Source organism: Acinonyx jubatus, chromosome B2 (assembly GCF_027475565.1).
Source record: "Acinonyx jubatus isolate Ajub_Pintada_27869175 chromosome B2, VMU_Ajub_asm_v1.0, whole genome shotgun sequence".
Classification (NCBI taxonomy): Eukaryota; Metazoa; Chordata; class Mammalia; order Carnivora; family Felidae; genus Acinonyx; species Acinonyx jubatus.
In genome coordinates, this window is record NC_069385.1 from 66,971,495 (window position 1) to 66,992,567 (window position 21,073).

Consider the following 21,073-nt stretch of genomic DNA (forward strand, 5'->3'; position numbering starts at 1 on the left):
TCTCAAATCCCTCCATTTTTCTGAGAGATGGGATGCTGATGGAGACATGGCTTTCTCCAAGCAGAAAGATTAGGGTCTCACAGGCTTATTAATAGGGGTAGAGGAAAGTTCATTTATCATTAAGTGGGTTAAGTAGGATCTTCCACTTTATAATCTTTTAATTAAGAGGAATTGAAGAGATGGTTTCAGACCAAGCACTAGGAAGTAAGTATACAGACAACTACTAAAATGATGCCCAGGGTGTTGCTAATTCTCTTGTAAGAGGTGAAACTGGGCCCCCACCCAGTGATCATCCTCAGGTCTTTGGCTTTGCAACAACTGGTACTAAAATTTTTCCTGGGGGTTGATGACAGAAAGTTCCACCACTTTTCATTCAAATGAGATGTGCCAAGGAAAAATAGAGGGAAATTTATGACCTCTGTGGGCAGAAATCAGGCAAAGGATTAGAGTTTTTGTTAGTTGATTTGGGAGATGAGACATGAGGAATATAATGCTTAACTTGGGGCACATACTGCCTGTTAACAAGGAATGGCCATAGATGAGTTATCTTATCACTTAGAGGCTTCTGTGACATAGCATGCCAACCCTAGATCTTTTCAGAGATGACAGTAATGGCCTCAGGGTTTTTTTGCAGTGGGTCCTGGCTACTTTGAGGGAGTTTTGTCCTTTTCAAGGATATTTCCTTGGGAAAGACAAACTCTTCTGAGAAACCATGGATGAGGCATTGACTAATATTGGGGTTCTTACTTCCCTGAATTAGCTTTACAGTGCTGATGGAAATGGCCCACTAACGAATGAGAATGGACCCAAGAAAATCTAGATAAATTTGTTTAGCAAGTTATGCCACCGTGAAAAACTCCCTTAGGCTTTATGTTGAAACTCTGCAAGAACTTACTAGTTGTTATTTTGATAATGTAACTGAAAATGCCCTAGATTAGAGTGAAATCTGTGAAGAAGAAGAAGAAGAAGAAGAAGAAGAAGAAGAAGAAGGGGAAGAAGTGGTGGAGGAGGAGAAGGAGGAGAAAAAGGAACAGGAGGAGAAAGAGGGAGAGGAAGAGGAAGAGGAAGGGGAGGAGGGCAGCATTACTCTGTATATTAAATACAAATGAGCCAAAGGAAATGAATTGCGCAGCTTCAACCAGAAAGCAATGTGACAATGGCAGTTGAATGAAGGGGTCCCCAAACCTAAAATATTGGGTGTCAGTAAGGATGATCCTGCTGCTCATATAGGGCTTTGGGTGGACTGAAAATATTAGAGGTTCATTTGGTTGAGCTACATGCTGTCACCACTGTTCAAATTTGAAAGCAAGTGTGCCTTGCCTTCTAATTCCTCCAGGCTCTCTGATTCTTCTCTGTTCATTACCCTGACTTAAGCCACTTTGAGAAAGATGGTTTGAATGAGTTCTAGGTGTCCTTGAAACACAAGTAGAACTAAAGGCCATGTGCACCCATCTAGGTAAGCTGGAAAATTTGGGAAAAAAAGAAACTCAAACTTATATAATTCTTTTGGAGAAAGGTGCCCAACTCACAATCCTCTCTGGTTCCATAGGTGTAGGGGTATCCAGATTCAGGCAATAAAATTTAGGCTAGGTACACACTGGGGAAGAAGAGCTAATAAATTTTTGTGGATGAGACTCTTTGGGCCAATTCAACATACTATTAGGATTTCCACTGCTGAATGTACAGTAATGTATATTAATGTTTTATACACATTTATGTATATTAATCTGTGTGCTGTGAACACTTATAAAATCCAGAGTGGATTCTCCCAATCAGGGAGTGTTACATATAGAAAATTGCTAGTGGCACGTATAAATCGCTTCCCAATGTGTCTGCCTGTCCAACTCAGAGTGGTCCAACAAAAATATATATTTAATATAAGGAGGACAAATGGAAATCACAGCTTTGGTTAAATCTTAAAGTAGCAAGAGTAGGTTCCAATTAACACAACAAACCTATGGTCAGTGAAAAATGATAACAGGAGATAAAGCTTTACTTTAGATTATTGCTAACTGGATCCAGCTGTTGCTGCTATAGTCCTATAAAGGAATCCATTGCACAGAATGATAACACTTGGTGTTTTGTGTTGAACAATGCTAGTACCTTCTTTTCTGTCCCACTGGTACCCAAGGACCAAGACCAAAGTGCCTTCATATAGTAAGACCTTCAATATACATTTGTAGTACTCATCTACGAGTACGTAAGTTCCCCCTGCCATTTGCCACCAGGAGTTGGGCCAGGATAACACTAATGCCTCTACTTTCTAACGTCTGAAGTTTTCACTAAAAAGATGAGTTGGGGGTTGGCAAGTCAGAAGCCTTTATGTCAATGGCCTTGACTGCAGTGTTATTATATTTCTACCAACAAGAATGGCTGATAAATCCCAACATAATTCAGAGGGCTACCAGCCACGGAGTATCTTGGGCCTATGTGAGTTTATATAAAAACTCTCAAACCTCCAGCAGTTAAGGAAAAACTACTGTCACTTTGCTATTCACCAAAGAGAGATCCAATAATTTATTGAACTCTTTGGGTATTTGAAGCAAGTGGGTATTCTACTTGGACCATTATATTGGCTAGACCACAAATAAGCATCCTTTGAATGGGGTCCAGACCAAAATGTATGCTGGAAGCTATCCAATGAGCTTTCCATGTTCTCTAAACTACTATCCTCTTGAAGCTGCAAGTGCCTCTGACTGACAGTTTTGCTGTCTGGAGTCTCTGGCAAAAGGAGGCACCCTACATTCAGAGATGTTTTTTGATATTTTGGGTTTGTTGCCTCCATGACATAGTTACCCCTTATGAAAAGCAGCAATCAGCTGCTATAAGACTCTACTTAAAACTGCACACTGATTCCTTGAAGGCTTTGTGACTTTCCAGCCTAATATTACCATTTGGGTTAGGGTTGACTTGGATTCAATGTGTAACAATGGCTAACAAGGAAGGGTCCAATAATCCTCACTTGTCAAATAGAAATGGTATATTCAAAAATAGTGCCTGCCTGGCCCCTATAGCATCTTTTCTTTATATGAAAAGAAAAAAAAATGGTAATCATCTCTCTGAGGAAATCTTTATCCTCCTCTCCACCAATTGAAGCAAAGCTGTTGGCTTTGGGTCCTTGGATCCAACAGGATCCTTGATTCACGGAGGTTACCCAAATGCCTAGGCCTTGTTCACTGATATCTCATCTAAACTGACACTTGATGGTATCCACTGGACTGCTACAGCTGTACAACAGCAACACCAGCTATGCATAACTGAGCATGGACATGATGGTTCAATTCAGTTAACCAATACACTCCTTGATGAAACTCATTTTATGTTTACTGCCTCTTGAGCTGCTGCCAGTAGTCTAGATTATTTATTCTGCCACCTGGTGAACTACAGACTGCCAGATTAGAGACATCTCTTTAGGACTACAAACTGTGGAAACAAACCATACTGCTTATTGAACCATCTGGGCCAATCATGGAGATGCTTACAGTGATCGGTGAAGACCTGTTCTTTGATGAGACCAAGTGGAATTGGTATGCTGCATTGTCTAGAGTGTTCCTGTTCTTGTCTAGATTTACCTCCTATCAGATATGGCAACATATCCATCGCCATACGTTGAGCACAAAGTCAAGGAGTATAAGTTTAATTTTTTTAATGTTTATTTTTATTTTTTGAGAGAAAGAGAGACAGAGAGGGAAAGACGGAGGAACAAAGAAAGAGCGAGTCACAGAATCTGAAGCAGGCTCCAGGCTCTGAGCTATCAGCACAGAGCCTGATGTGGGGCTTGAACTCATGAACCATGAGATCATGACCTGAGCTGAAGTCTGAGGCTTAACCGACTGAACCACCCAGGCGTCCCAAGGACCATAAATTTATAATCTACAGTTTACCACAGCATGCCAGACATATGAATATTACCATAAGTGGATGTGTTTGTCCTGTGGTAGGAGAAGCCACAGCAAATTGGGTGTTGCACTCACCTGTTCAAAGCATATTGACTAAACCAAACTATGGAGCCCTCTCAGGGGGATCAGCAATGCCTCACAGCTCTTGACTTTTTTCAGATTACAGTTCCATATCTGATCAGCATAGTCTGACACATTACAACGGCTCTTTAAACTAGTCTATGTCACATGTTCAGCTTTATAGACCACTTACAGACTTATACTGGTGCATCTTTTATCTAAAGGTCACATGACAATGAGCTAATAATTAAGCGATTCAATGGACTTCCTATACTACATAAGAACCACAGGCATCTTGTATTGTAGAACATTGGAATACTCTCAAAAATTGACTTAAAAAGGTTTCTGGGTATATCTCCCTCAAGTCTTCCTCATTTACACACCTTAGTATATCACTTTGCCACCAAATAAAGCTGTGCTCAGAAATGGGTCATCTCTTTTCAGTCACTGCTTCCAAAAAGGATAAAATGATTAGATAGATTGATAGATAGATAGAAATAGATTATAGAGATAGAGATAAAGAGATAGAGATATAGAGATAGAGATGATAGAGATAGAGAGAGAGAGAGAGAGAGAGAGAGATAGATACAGATTTTGGAACTCCACCCTGACCATTATTGAGCATGGTACTTTTTACTTTCCCCTAATATCAACTCTGGGATATCTTGGTTTGTACAACCTTTATTTAATTCTTATTCAACCACCTAGATTATCTTAGAAGAGTGGCATAGTTACATTATAAAGATAATGACCACTTGGTTGAGTACATTGCTTGTTAAGTTGCCGACAGTCGCCCATACTGGCCAAAGTAAGGGAAATAACAGAGCTTTATAATTTTAATTAAATTGTTCTTATAACTTTTGTACCTGTCCCTTCAAAATTAAAACTGTGACTGTCAGGAGGGGATGATTGAGAAAAGGTAAAGTTACAGGTACTGTAATGAGATACAAGTATTTCAGGCACTGGAGGAGAGCAACAAACTGTCACTTGGGCAAGATCATCTTAGACCCTTGGAAAGACGGATGGCAAAGGAACATTAATATTTCTTTTTTCCTATAGACCACTCCTAGAGCCTTCTTCAAGAAAAATCCTCTTGTGTATCTTTCCCAAGCTAATAAGCACTTAAATGTAATTGATTTCTGGATCTGTAATTTCCTATAAGGAAGCTCTGGCCACCGTTTGATTGCCATTCATCTTAAAATTACCAAAAAGTCTATCAAAAGAGAAGGTGATAATCCTAGTCCCTATACTTCCCAGTAAAATTCTTGTAAACACCTTTAGTTATCTGTTTCATCCATATTTCCACTGCTGTAGCAGAGTGATTCTCTGGAATGGATGAAGGTTATCTGGCTGATGGTGTACATAAGACAGAGTGGAGTAACTGTCCTCAAACATTACCTACAAAAACAATGACTAGACTGAAGTATTCAAACTGAATTGAGAAACCTGAGACCTACCAGATGGCTAGGAGGCCACACTGGGCAATGTCAACTTGTGATCTTGGATGATATAGATTCCACTTTAGGAGCTCGAATAATTATAAATGGCTCCATCCTTTTAGGGACATCAAGAGTACTTTTGGGATTATAGGTCTTGTGTGGAAGCCAAGTATTACCTTATTTCTCTCCCATAAAATTATTATTGTCCTCTTAAGAGTAATCACAAGAGGTCTCCAAGTTAAAAAACACTCCCAGTGGGTAATGTAACCCTTAAATGACTGCATTGTATCTCCAAAATGAGCTACACTTAGTTGCTTGGGGAGACTTCTAGAGGGGTAACTGATTTGCTACTTATACCAATGTCATAGTTTTCCCTACAGTCTGAGTCATAGTAGGAAAAATTAGAATTAGAAAATTGTATTAGACAAGGTGATATAAGTGCTTGCTTCAGCAGCACATATACTAAAATTGGAATGATACAGCGAAGATTAGCATAGCCCCTGCACAAGGATGACACACAAGTTCATGAAGGAAAAAGTGACACAAAATTTCTCTTCAATATTAGTTGAGGTGATCAAAGATACCACCTCAGTCCTGGAATGTATTCAGGTTAACCTTAACTCAGTGGCCAGGCTTGTTATAGATGATATTGGCCATAAATTTTCTTCTTGCAGGGCAAGGTAGAGTCTGTGTGATCACTGATATATCCTACTATACCTGGATTAGTGCCTTGATCCAGATGGGATGGTCAAGGTGGAAACTTAAGGAGAAATACACCTGGATTTCTAAGGTAGATCGAGATAGTTTATAAGATTTGCTCACATGATTGGGTCTGGAACACTTGATGTTAATATTGAATATTGCCTTATCCTGCTGCTCAGAGTCCTATTGATAGTAACCTTATTAAATATAGTATGAGACAAATTTAAGAGATTTGGTCCTAACCTCTATGAGTCATTGATCAATGCACCTGACAGAGTGGTGTACTAATAGGAAACTTTTCCAGTAGTCAAAAGAGTGTTGAATCAAGGGGTAAATATAGTTGGAAGACAATTCTCCATGGGTCCTGCATGTTTACAGTTCAATACAACAAAGATATTGTTTCTCTTTAGGGCAAAGATCAGTCAGGTTTACTGCCCATTCTAAAAGATTCATTATTCCTATGGTTGGAATTCTACTCCTATAATACAACCACTATGTGTGAGCAGGCATTTCACCCTTTTAGCATTGCCCTGGGGGACACCAGCATAAAATGCCGATATTCTGACTACTACCATTGCTGTGAGTAATAAAATTCTTTGTGTCTTATTCAGGGGTGTCATGTCTTCTGCCATCACCCATGGAACTGTAGCAAGCTAACCTGGCACATAGGTAGGGTAAAGTTTCAGACCCTTCTAAGTTCTTGACAGCTGTATGACCAGTGCCTACTAATTATGATTTCAGTTACATTAAGAAGAGTGAATTTTAGCCTATAGATCTTGTAGCGAAAATTTTCCAAGGATACTAGACTTTAAAATAGTTAAGTACATAAATGAATGTGGTTATCTAGAAGGTTATTCTGTATGTCCTGAGGGGAACTCTGGTTTCCATTAAGAGGATTTATGTTAATAATTTGGAGAAACTTACACAAAATATGGAAAATGCCCAATGACACAAATTGTTCTTTGATGTTTGCAGATAGTTTGAAGTCTATGGATTTTTTATTTGAGGGCCCTTGCTCTAAAAGAACCTACTCCTCTGGAGTAGAGGATGAGTATGCTTCTTCTGGGCCAAGCTTCTGGCATCTCCTAGGAATAATCCAAATAGGTTACAGTATCTTCTCACTGAATTCTAGGAAATACAACATACTGATAATCAGAACACTAGAATTCTTGGAGAAGATCTATTGCTATATAGATGGGTATGTATATATTGGTATACAATAGATACGGAGTCATATGACTCAGATAAATTCCAAGAAATAGAAAATCGTTACCCATTTGGAGTGACGTATATAACCATCCTTCTAGCATGAGTTGGTTAGCGAAACACAGCAAAGAATGGTCAGACAAACCTTAAGGAAATGTCTTCCTATAATTCTTTATTCTTACAACAAAATGGATTGACACTTGTAATGTTAAAGTTCCCTTCAGAAATTGTGAGGTAAAGATGTACTTGGGAAAAAGTATTTAAAATTTTCTTCTTTGCGGGTATTAGAAAAAGGTACTGAGAGCAGGGAAAGGTTATTAGCTTGCTATTAGTCAATCCCTGCTGAGCACAGTAGAACATAAAATAGGAATAAAGAAAGGAAGTCAGCTCTCCAATCCCAGCTGCAGGCTGATGAATCAGTTAGTGATTAATTGTTGCTACTAGTAATTGAAATAATCATATTTCAGAAAGAGGGGAAAAAAGCATTTGATCTCTAAAATGCTTTTGCCTAAAAATGTAATTGCTGCAATATTATTGGATGTCTTAAAAAGAGACATAAAATTCTTAATGTAAAACTAAAATGACCATGATTCCCAAGATTGACCTAACATCTGGCATTAGGTTTTGAAAACCCTCCTCTGACTGTCAAAACACTAGCCCTCTTATTTTCTTATATATATTTCTTTTAAGTAAAGTTTGCTTTATAGAGAAGACAGCATAATGTAGAATGCAAAACAGTAACAAACTAATACACATTGTCTTAATTCCAGTAAAGCCAGTGAGTTCACATTTACTCCCCCCAAAATGGTGCTTATATTTTTAAAGTAATGTTAATGCCTTAATCAACAGACTTTATCATGTTCCAAATTCTAAATGTGTATGGCCCTATGCCAAGGATCTGGGGAGTCACTGCCTTCAAGTAGTTTACTCCTTAATTGTGAAGATATAGCATGTACTTAAAGTGTTACCAATCAGTATGGTGCAGATGAGTGCTATAGAAAGATTTCATGAAGTTATAAATTTGCATTTGGTGAGTACTTAACAAATTCAGGCCTTCTAGAAAGTTTTTTTTTTTCAAAACTAATCTCCACAATCATCCTGAGATGAAAGTATCATACCTATTTTATTTTATTTTACTTTATGTTATTAAGTTTATTTACTTATTTTGAGAGAGAGAGAAAGAGAGAGAGAAAGAGAGAAAGCAAGGGAGAGACAAAGAGAGGAAGAGAGAGAGAATCCCAAGCAGGCTCCACACTGTCAGCAAGTCAGAAGTCAGAAGTCTTCCTGAGGAAATGACACTTGAATAGATAAGGAAGTTAGCCAACCAAATGGGTAACAGTGATGGGCCATGAATATCAGAGAAAACTTCATTCCCAAACACTTCATAATATGTTGTAAGCGACATATCCAAAATCAAATTCACCATCCCACCTATATTGGTATCATTATAGAAAGCCCTTCTCACTACCTCTTCTTTTGTCTGTATTACCATCTACCTTTAAAAATCAATTCATGGAGCGCCTAGGTGGGACAGTCGGTTAAACCTCTCATTTAGGCTCAGGTCATGATCTCATTGTCTGTGAGCTCAAGCCCTGCATTAGGCTCTGTGCTGACAGCTCAGAGCCTGGAGCCTGCTTCAGATTCTGTCTTCCTCTCTCTCTTCCCCTCCCCCACTCATTCTCTCTCTCTCTCTCTCTCTCTCTCTCTCTCTTCTCTCACCTCAAAAATAAATAAACATTATTTTTTTTAAATCAATTCAGAAGCCATCTTCTCCACAAAGACCTACCTAACCTCTTTCATCCGACCTACCATTCTCTTCTAGGTCATTACGGTCACATGCATTTTCCTTTTGTAAGAGCAACAAATAAATGATGTGGCTTTTTTTCCCTCTAGCCTAATCCTCACACCGTTAAAGTTAAAGCTCGTTTTGACCTCTGTAACCTTGTAATATTCATCTTTCAGTGAAATGGCAGTGCTTTCTTGCCTCTCGTTACACTGCGCACACCATCCTTTCTTTTATCCTTCTATTTAATCTCCCACTGGATCCCAGCTTAAGCACATCACCAAAATTTAGATTAATCAAGAAAACAGTTTTTGACCAATGGCCGCCTAATCTGTCACTGAAAAGTAGCAACAACATAAAGCTTTTATCAACCAGAAAATGTACTGTGCTTCCTTTGGGAAGGCAAACAAGACAGCAGACACAGAAGCCTCGCTCAAAGGAGGAAAAAGAGACTGAAGGATTTTAAGAGTAACACCTGTCAAATGGAGCAGTAATGTGTACTGTTTGACAAAATAGGCTGGTGACTGTCAAAATAAATAATAAACCTTCCAGCTCTGACTAATGACTGAACTACACTGGAAGACTTGAGGGAAGCATCCAACAAAATGCAAAATTGAGAGGAAAATTGGAACGGTCGGCACAGCCTCCTAGCAGCTCAGTTTGAAATAATTTTGGAAAAACTCAAACCATTCACCAGGTTTCATGGCAGAGGGGGAAGTTCCAACAACTCCTCTGACCGAGCATTCCACTTTCGTTAGGAAATCACATCTCTTCTGATGGAGTGCCAGGAAGGAAGTTGCTCTCTGCTTTTTCAATACAGAAACAATCCTGCCGTGACTGTGGCATTCTCTGTGCAGACTTTCAGCTGACTGCCAATAATATCATCAGGAAGAGCAGCCAGAGCTGGACCCCTTTGTGTGCAGAGTGGGGGCAAACAGCAGAAAAGGCAGGGATCCAAAGAAAGTCCATTTTAATACCTTTTCACTTGCATTGCTTCCCACTCAAAGCACCTATTTTCCTTTTCCCATAGCTCCTTAGAGGGGTCATCTTATTTTCCCTTTCCAGCAAGCAAGATTTTCTAACATGATTATGAAGAAAACTGCCCGAGTGCCTGCTCATAATGTTCTGACCCTTACCAGGGGCAGTTTCATTTCAACTAATTGTTTCTTTAGAGACCCCAAAAAGCCTTGATAAGTTCCTGCTCTAAAATTCAATAATAAATCACAAGTGGAAGAATATATCGTTAGTGGAGGAATTTTAAGCATCTCAAAAATATAGTTCCGCAAAAGCTGTCTTGCTTCAGAAATTATCCACTTATGTGTCAAGTTCTAAGTGGCAGAGGTGAGGACCGGTTTGTCCCTCTGCATGACTCCTTTAATTGTGCTTTTGTTCTCAGGAGAAGCTATTCTTTGGGCTCCCTAAGTCAAGGTGTTAGAGAAAAGAGAAAAAACACTAAACAGAATATCTGTTTCTAAGGAGGGGCCCGTCTAGATATCATTTAGCCTACAGTAACATGGCTTGCTTTCTCACTTTATTTTATTTATTTATGTTCTTTCATTACTTATTTCTCCTTCATCTGTTTGATGCATTATATTGTCTTGACTCTGTTCCAAATATGTTTTTCACAAGGATTTGATTCTGTCACAAGTAAACAATTTTGAGACGCAAAATAAGGAAAATATCAAACCAAAAAACATACATTTAATATTTGTTCATTTCTAGCCAAACATAACTGCAAAAACTTGTAATTACAAAAAAACATTGTAACCCTTTGTTTGTTGGTTGGTTTTAAGCATGTCTTGGAGAGTTGTTCTAGTCTAAAACTGCATTTCTACATAATTTTGATTGCAATGTTGATTAAAGCAAAAAAATCAGGATATATTCAGATTGCATAATGGATATCTGAACTCAGGACCATTCCAGATATATGGGTAGCAAGTAGCTGTCTACATGTGTCATAACTGACATAAAAAGTTGGTTCCTTCAAATATCCATGACTCATAAACGGACAGGAATTAGGATGCCCTTGCTTCCTACCCAGTGATTTCAACATTCTAGGATAATTTGATTCACCAGCACATTTGGTTGATCCACCCTACTCTGATAGAGGATGATCCAACCCAGTCACCATCATGTCCAATGTATCCTGTACTTCTTGTAGCAATTATTCTGCTTGGCAGGACACTCTTCTCTAAAGCCTTCTCTGCTCATTATTCTTGCTGCCTCTGCAGGGTCAGTAATGTGTCTGCCAGTAAAGTGTTGTCTCCTTCCATTTCCTATTCCCATAACCACAAGGAGTAGAAGCAGTTCCCCGGTTGAGGAAAGAGCATTTGTCCATTAATAACCACACTAGTCTAGCAGCCAAATCCCTTGTTGATGCTCTGGTCATTTTTAACGTGGACTACTATAACCACATTCTGTGCTGTCTCCAAGGCTTTATTCTTCATTCCAGTTTAAAATGATCTGCATTCTGCAGATCGAATCATTTTCTAGATGGATTTAACTTATCCCCATGGGAAGGAAGAGCCTGGGCTTGGCAACGTTGCATATAGGGTGCATGGTGTGGAATGGGGAGACATCTGTCTAACAGAGGCATTTAAATACACAGTATGATGAAGGAGACCCAACTTCATACTTTGTTGTTTTAGGTTGGGGGGGGGGGTGGGTATTTCAAGGTGTTTTTTTTTGCTTTTTGTTTTTTGCATTCCAGGAATCAGGAAATTGCAAATCTTATTACAAATTTATGGACTACATTTGACAAATTGTAGAAATTTGCTCTGCTTGTGTCTCACTTTATTATAAAGTATTGAAAAATATTTTGTGTAACTTTTGCAGGCTGAAAATGTCACCAAGGAGTACTGCCATGCCATTGTTTATGAACTTCTACTTTGAGGAAGCCAAATCAACAGAGAGAATTTTTAAGTTCCCTGAGCAATAGGTATATTGTCCAACATAATCTTCAGATAAGAGTAAAACTAAGGAATGTAAGATAATTATAGAGAAAGAATAACTGTTTGCTACCCTTGGAAACTCTGTTTAATTTCCTAGTATCCTAGACATTTTGAGGGCTTAGGTTTAGGAATTACTGAAGCCCTATAGGAAAGAGTTAATTCATTACCAAAAGGTGAGCCATTTCCTGTCTGCTCAATTGTAGAATCAGACTAAGTACTATTTTATCAAAGGAATATTGGCTGTCACCCAGCGTTAATCATTTTCAGAACAATTATGATTTACTTTAGACATAAGGCTGATGGATCTCTATTTCCAGATTCCATTTTGGCAACTTTGAGCCTTACCTCATATGTAAGATTATTGCTGAAAACAGTGCTTCTCCAAATTGTCCTCCTTCATTCATTTTGTCTATCTTAAAAAAAAAAAATACAATTAATTACATTTCAGCTAGCAAGCCTATGTGACTGCCAATGCTAACTCAAACATTGTTTGCATATAATCCTACACAGATGTGGAGCCAATAGGGAGCTGGATGACTGTGTGCTTTTACACATCTTTTAGTTAAATTAAAAATCCAAAAGCTAAATCTTGTGTTCTGGGACAGCATGTGAATTTGACATTTCCTGGAGGTTATTAGAACCATAAACCAATGACTAGACTATATTCATCCATTTAAGTGGTTTGTGACCGAGAAAGACTAAATATTTACAAGGTCTTTCATCCTTGGACCCAATATAATGATTTCATCATTTTAATAGCTCTTTGCTCAAATGTGGTGGCATCCCACTTAAATTTTAGAGACATGCATTTCAAATAGTTTTGGTCTCATTAACCATTTGAGTAAGGCCCAAGAGTGACAAAATACACAGCAAGAGTTCAAGGCGTTGAAATCATGATTTTATTTTTGATTTATGTCTTCCCTCCTGATTCTTGCACTATTTACCAAACTTTCCTCAAAATGTTCAGATAAGAGGAGATATTTGTACACACACATTTGGTCAGAAGAAAATCACTAACCGATCTCAGGCATCGGCTTATAAATGCAGGGCTGTGCACACAAATGGGATCGGGCTCCCGAATGTGAATGAGCCAGGACAAAACCATCACAGCCACTATAGAAGCAATTGAAGCAATGTGCCCCACTGACAGCTGCCTGAGTGACTTTGTCGTGTATAGGAAAACACAGGATTATCCCACAAAACCCATCATCTAGTCATTTGCCTTTCCTTTTAAGAGTTATAAAAATGCCTGAATGTTCTTTCTCTCAATATTTCCCTATCTATGTTCCTAAATCTTGCTGTTTTCTGGAAAGAAAAATGAGTCGGTTTTATTGGCTAATAATTATTTCCCCTCTTTCCTCTCATATACGCTGAAAACTTAATCTGGTTTATTTTCAACATAGAAATGTAGGAACAACATTAACTAGTTCCTTTTGCATTTGCCTCTATTAATCACAGGTTTTCCCTTATATTAATACTCATTCTTTTGCATGAAAGAAAAATAAAACATACCAACTGACATAGACATTATCAAAATAAATTTATGGTTACCTCCCCTAAAGTGCACAAAGGATATGATCTATTAGAACTTTTGTACTAAGACTTTTGGAATGCTCTGTTCATAGTAGTTGACCTCAACAATTATTTCATAAATCATTAACCTAAAGCACCTATCAAGAATGTTTTATAATACCTTGGTTGGATCATCTGTCAAGCAGTAGTTTTATGTCATGATGAGGTTAGAGTCAAAATGAAAGAAGTAAGGGATAAGAGGGGTTTTTTTTGTTGTTTATAATATGCTGATCTTTAATGAATGTTCAAAGAAAGTCATATACATGCAAAAGGGTAGTTTTTCTTTTTACCCCATAGCAGAGAGAAACACATACACACTCACATGTGATTAAATGTAATGTTTATAAAACAAATGCCATAATATGCTGGAAAGATATTAAGCTGTAAGTAAAACAAAACAAAGCAAATATTTAAAACAAAGCAAAAGCTCTCAGTGATGTGTTGGCTTTAATACTCAATTTCCTTATCTGTTATATGGGAACAACATCTGCTGTGTAATACTTTACAAACTTATGGAAAGTATAAAATGAAACGATGTGCTTGAAATAACTATAAAAATAAAAATCAACACGTAAGAAAATGATATTAATTCACCGATAGTGTTGGCAAGTGAGGATGCATGAACAAGACCGTGTCTGCCTTCTAAGAGCTCTCCTGCATTGGAAGAATCAGACCCATAAAATGTAATGGGTAAAACAGTAGGGAGTGCTGAGCTGACTCGGAACACACCAGAAATCTATGTAAAAGAGATGACATTTAGACTTGATATTGGAGGTAAATAAAGGGCTCTTCAAGTGGAGAAGAACGACAACAATATTTCGAGCCGAGGGAACAATATATATACATACAGATAGGCGGGAAAACTCACAATGCGTTCATCAAGCTCATGGCTGAGATGGGGGAACAGGAAGGCAGTGAGGGAACAGTTCTTGAAGAAAAAACTGATACATCAGAGTCATTTACGTGTTAATTTCATGAGTCAAGCATTCATTGCCTAACTGATGGAAAGCTCTTGGATTTTTTTAAGTGAAAAATGTATAATATGATGCATATTTTTGAAAAAAATTAATCTCAAATTAATAGGCCACATGGACCTATTATGGAAAGAATTGGTAGACAGACTAGAGAGAAAAAAAATGGCTAGGCAGTTATTCAGAAAGAAAAGATAAACAGGGGTGCATGGGTGGCTCAGTTGGTTGAATGACTGATTCTTAATTATGACTTAGGTCATGATCCCAGGGTCGTGGGATTGAGCCCTGTGTCAGACTCTGCACTGAACATGGAGCCTGCTTGAGATTCTCACTCTCTCTCTCTCTCTCTCTCTTTCTCTCCCCCTCTCTCTCTCCCTCTCCTTCTGCCTTTCCTTCCTGCTCTCATAGGCACTCTCTTTCTCTAAAATAAAAACATTTAAAAAAAGAAAAAAAAAAGAAAACATTAGCAATCTATGTTAATTTGGTTTGTTTTGCAAAAGATGAAGGAGAGATAAGTTGAGCAATAGAAATGTGGTAGAATTAGTAAGATCCGGGAACCACCTAGTGGTGGGTAGTAAAGGAGAGGTAGTGATATATTGGTGTATTAGGGATATCTGATATGTGAAATGGGTGTAATTCTCTAAGCACTTACTTAAAACTCTACCAGTGTGAAAGGTGTCCACTGCTCTAGTGTAGTTCTCCATGATGTTTGCCAATAAGTGGCTTATTCCCTATTTGACCCCTCTTCCCCCCAGCACATAAGACATTTAAAAAATATGTAGAGCAGATGTAGCTGGCAATCCCTTCCCTTCAGTAATTTCTGAGATGAGATATGGAAGATTTAGGGAAAATCCCACTGTGCCTACCCCTTCTTATCCTGAACAGCACTCAGTTAAATCCTGGGATTTCGGCAGGGGTCTTTCCTATATGATTGGTGGAGTGGTTGTGAATCACCATGACATGCATCACCCGAGGGTGTCCTTTTTCACCCAGTTCACTGATATACTTTGCTCAAGGGTGCAAATGTTCTTGATAGAAACTTACTTAACTCATCTCTTTCCCCGTGTTTGATGCATGGCCTTAAAATGCCTGCATCATTGCTGTCTGGACATCTTACACTCTAACCTCCAATGAGGCAGGAATTGAGCCTAATTAATTCCCATCTATAACATTCATCCCTGCTTCCTAAAAATATGGACATTTAATAAATGTTTTGGTGATAATGGAATAATTTATCTCTTCTAGGGTGCATCCCTTTCAACTGAAGCAAGAACAGCATACATTGTACTGGTTTAGGGAGGATAAATGTAATTCCATGACAATTAAAAATGATAGGAGGAGTAAAAACCCATCCATCTGCCTAATGACTAAACTTCAGTGGTGAAGAATTGATAATTCTAGTAGAATTTGTTAGTGGAAGAGTCTTTTATTTTAATACATTTTAGAAACTCAGGGGAGTATGACTACCCCTGCTAATACAGGTGTGTCAAGCCATTTATTTATTTATTTTTTAATGTTTATTTATTTTTGAGACAGAGAGAGACAGAGCATGAATGGGGGAGGGGCAGAGAGAGAGGGAGACACAGAATCAGAAGCAGGTTCCAGATTCCGAGCCATCAGCCCAGAGCCCGACGCGGGGCTCGAACTCACGGACCGCGAGATCGTGACCTGAGCTGAAGTCAGACGCTTAACCAACTGAGCCACCCAGGCGCCCCATGTCAAGCCATTTAAAGCAACCTCACTGAACTCAAGAAAAGGACAGGAACTGTGTTTTCACTTTATCACAAAAGAAATTGAGGCATGCAGGTGGCTCAGTCGGTTGAGTATCCAACTCTTGATTTCGGCTCAGGTCATGATCCCATGGTTGTGGAATCAAGCCCCGTGTCAGCGGGGAGCTTGCTTACAATTCTCTCTCTCTCTCTCTCTCTCTCTCCCTCTCCCCCACTTGCAGGCTCTCTCTCAAACAAATGAGAAAGAAATAAGTTCAAACTTTGTTCATATTGTTTCCAATATTGTACACAAACACAGACTTGAAGCCACACATATACATACGTATGCCTCTATATGTGGAATGTGTGTGTATATAGTCATGGAGAGCGTATATATGACTTAATATAGGATATATATGAATGTCTCTTCCTTGAAAAATAATTATTTTTCTTAATGTTTACTATTTGAAAAGATTTTTATATTCTATTTTCCAAATTAAAAGCTACTTGTCAACTGAAATAGATATACAGATCAATTAAAATAAACTTTTATTGATACAAACTTAAGAACTACGTCATTTTTATTGTTGTAGTAATTTTTGTATGGGTGTGTTTGTTTTTTATACCTGCACAAATTGAACCATGCAGTTCCTAGAAAACTCTTTCTGGAAACTTGGTTGATTGGTTAAGGTTTTGTTTGATAGTCACATAATCAGCGCTACAAGCTTGGAATAAAAAGAAAAAAATCTAAAAGCAAAGCAAAAGGCAATTTCTCATTCTTACTAAAACACATTTCACAAATCTGTTCTATTTAGGTTAACATGTCTTGTAAAACAACAGGAAAATTAAAGTGCAGTGTAACTCTATGGCCTAGTCTACTGACTAATTTTTTCTTGTTCAGTTCCCAGAGTGGAGGAAATTGTATTGGCTATTTCAACAACTTAGAAAAACCATTACCTGCATATTTTCAAATCAAGCCCATTAAAGCACATTATTTCAAGTCAAGTCTATTAAAGCTACTATTGTGATCGTACCGTATTTGTCATCAACATATAATACAAATTCAATTTTATTCTTTTGCTCCAGCAGTTGTTGTGGTAGCTAGCGAGCTCTAAAAAGAAACAATATAATCAATTTACTAGTTTTTAGTATACATCAGAAATAGAATATTTAAAATTTCATTTATAGAATTTTAAATCATGGAGTTGATTTCATAGATAGTACTCAAATACGTAAGGGACACATTCTTATTTTAGAAAATGTAGTTCTCATTTTATCATTTATATTTATGTCCCAGTAAACTTGCTTTTTCCTTTGATTTAATTTTATCCACTGAAAAATTGCCTCTGATGTGTTTTGCATTTCTCCCCCTTCTCCAGATCTGTCCTTACATGTTTCACAACCAGCAGATTTACTCTGGTGCTGTTAGCAATTTCTGCCACAAGAAAAAGTTATGGGTTTTTTTCCTGTGGCTCCCTTGCAAAGGTTTAAGAGAAACTGAGCTATATTTCAGTTCAAACAGACATTTCTGTCTGGTTAAGTTACTTAGTTATTTCTTTTAAAATTTAATTTTGTGGCTCAAAATAAATAACCATTGTTAGTTTATATTGGCATTTTGAGGCAAAGTTTCCTATTCCTAATAGTATTTTACTTGAGTTAACATTTTTTATTTATATACTTGATTTTTAAAGGTTTTCGGAATTTATAATTAGATTTATTATGTTGTCGAATAAAATAACTTCAAAAGTGTGTGTATCTAGTTTTATATTGCTAATCAATAGAAAAATAGCATTAGAAACCTAAAGTTTAATTTTCCCCCCGGGGGTCCTCTTTGGATCTACAGGCTGACACTGTGCCCCCTCTGACAGGTAATTTGAATTACTTGGACTTTACTTTTCCTATCTGTGAAGGTAGGCTCGAAAGACTTGCACTTTAATGCCTTAAAACTCATGCTTATTAGGAAAAAGATATTGACTCCCTACTATGTTTCAACATTGGCAATACAAATGTTACCCAAATAAAATTAATAATAAGAAGAAGAACTTACGAGCACTTTCTGGGTGACAGACATTGTGATAAGAGGCACGTGTCAGTAAGGATACATAGGCTACGCCGCAACAAAAACAATTCTCAAATCATGGGCTGATGTCCAGTGTGGGTCCCCTAAGCTAATGAAGGCCCCTTCTCAATAAATATTTCCATAATAATTCCAGGAGGGGAAAGAAGTTACAGCAAATTTTAATTGGCTTGTCTTAAAGCTTCTGCATGAGACTCCCTTCTGTCCACCTTTCATGAGCCAAAGCAATTCACAAGGTCATGCCTAACTCCAGAGACAATAGAATGCGTAATCATACCAATGCCTCAAGGAGAAGAAACAGAACATAAGGACTTGAGGGTCTTCTTCAATTCACAAATCAGCTTCCCTAACAAACACCAGGACCGTCTGCCAGTTCTATCAAGCTCTACTCCCTTATCTTCCTTTATTTTTTTGGATGACTTGTAAATGTATGAAATTGTATTGTTTGCTTGTTTTGAAGATCTTGACATGGCTAGATATGGATATATCTATAGCTAGAAGGTGCTGTCTATCAGGGCAAGGACATTGTCCACTTTCCTTTCTTTTCCTCTTCTTTCCTTTCCTTTTTCTTTTTCTTTTCTCTTAACTCTATCACCAATACCTACCTTGGCACCTAACACATAACAAATACATCAATGATAAATACATGGATAAATAAATTGTCTCCACTTTACAAATAAGGAAACTGACTCCTAGCAGTTACATTAACTTAAGAAGACATAGGTATAAAGTAGCAGAGCTGGAATTCAGAGCCCAGGTGTTTAAGCACTCAGTTGTATAGCTACTATGCTTGATAATGACATAGGCTAGTAGGAAACACACATGTAATTGTGAGGTAGCATGACAAATAACAAATATGTATAAGAGAAACATATATGAATTACTATGGAATTATAGAGGCAGTAAAATCTATCACATGTAGCATTTTGAAGGTGATGAAAAATAGTAGAAAGCGGGGCACCTGCGTGGCTCAGTCGGTTGAGCGTCCGACTTCAGCTCAGGTCATGATCTCGCGGTCCGTGATTTCGAGCCCCGCGTCAGGCTCTGGGCTGATGGCTCAGAGCCTGGAGCCTGCTTCCGATTCTATGTCTCCCTCTCTTTCTGCCCCTCCCCTGTTCATGCTCTGTCTCTCTCTGTCCCCAAAATAAATAAACATTAAAAAAAATTTAAAAAAAATAGTAGAAAGGAAGATTTTATGGAGGAATACTATGCTGGATTTTGACTGAGATCTTGGAGATGTGTTTACTATTTTATGTAAAATTACTCCTTTGACTTTCTGCTATAATGCAGGCATGTGTTAGCCACTAAGGATATAAAAGTACCCAAGGCAGAAAAAGCCTTTGCCCTTCTAGTGCCTCTAATCTCACGAGATATGTGCCAATCACACACAGACTGACAAAAATCATCCTTCAGTGAGGGACTAGCAGTCTTAGCTACAGCTTTTGGAAGAATAGGTGTGGGTAAGAAAGAGGAGTTTTCACCGGAGTGAAATGAGCAGATTGACAGGATCACAACCTGCAGAAAGGTCTTTGAGGGCCATGTACACCAGAGGCTGCCCTAGCATGTGACCGTGGAGCCAGATGACACAGGGTCTGAGTCTCTTCTTCCCTCTTTACTAAAGCATCCCCCACTGATAGTCTTCCACATTGCTTTTCTGGCAGAGTCAGAGGAAAAAAAAAAAAAAAGCTTGTCATAAGACAGACTTATGGCAAGAATCCAGAAAGAAACTACTTAAACTATCAGTCTTCTGCACTTAAAAGGCTATGAAATTTGACTCCTCCTAAATAAATGGGGGAAATATCATCTTATCAACAACATACATTGATTACCTACTGAGTTCAGGGCATGTTGGCTGAATTTTGGTTAAGGGACAGTGGATGATATGGGAATGGTAGATAATGATACATTTTAGACATTCTCAGCCCAAAATAAGCAGTAAGGCACTAAGTCTGTTGACACTCAGAAGAAGGAGAGACATCTATGGGATACAGTGGATAGTGGGATGAGGCCAAAACAGCGGCACTTTCCAGGCAAGTGGGAGTAAGAGTTACCAAAGTGAGGAATTATATCATTGAGGATTATGCTTGGCTGCCTATAATAGAAAACCCCAAAGTAACAGTATCTTTAAAAGAGATAGGTTTTATTTATCTCTTACTAAAAAGCCCATAAATGCATAGTACAGTATGACCTGATATTTTCCCAGGATCCTCTTTTCATTCTGTCATTGATTCTGAGGGGACAAAAAAATGATTGCATACTCAAAGGAATAATGGCTGAGAGTTAAATAAAGGAACTATTTACAGAGGTGTGAAATAGGTTAGGAGCAACAAAAGAGAATGCTGAAGGTCCCAAGGACTAGCAAGGGATTTGGGCGGGGGTGTGGGGGACAACACTATTCTCAGACTGTTTCAAGGAGTTTTAGTTGTGGCCATTAGGGAAAGGAGGTGTTGATCTAGAGAGGAAACACAACTACCGTGAAACCTCAGCTCAGCAGAGAGGAGGCAAAGGAAATAAAGTAGTAATCAATTTCCCATTGCCCTCCATTTCATTACTTCTCACTGGCCAAACACAACTAGAAGCTGCAGGTGCAAGGGAGCCCAGGATATACTTCTCAGAGCACACAGCAGGGTAAAAAGAGTAAAGAACTGAACTGGAAGAAGAAACAGAAAAATCAGCACAATTCATCCCTCCGCATTGTACCCCT

General features: G+C 38.2%; 1 long non-coding RNA gene and 1 pseudogene across 1 annotated transcript in view; one reads left to right on the top strand and one right to left on the bottom strand.

Annotated features, from left to right (window-relative positions):
- Window positions 1–5,836: 5,836 nt before the first annotated feature.
- Window positions 5,837–5,951, top strand: LOC113599040 (uncharacterized; annotated as a pseudogene).
- Window positions 5,952–11,917: 5,966 nt separating this feature from the next.
- Window positions 11,918–21,073, bottom strand: part of LOC128315580 (uncharacterized) — a 48,389-nt gene continuing 39,233 nt past the window's right edge. Inside the window, exon 5 of the long non-coding RNA XR_008298469.1 lies at window positions 11,918–12,453. This is a non-coding gene — a long non-coding RNA (uncharacterized LOC128315580). The remainder of the gene's footprint in view (window positions 12,454–21,073) is intronic.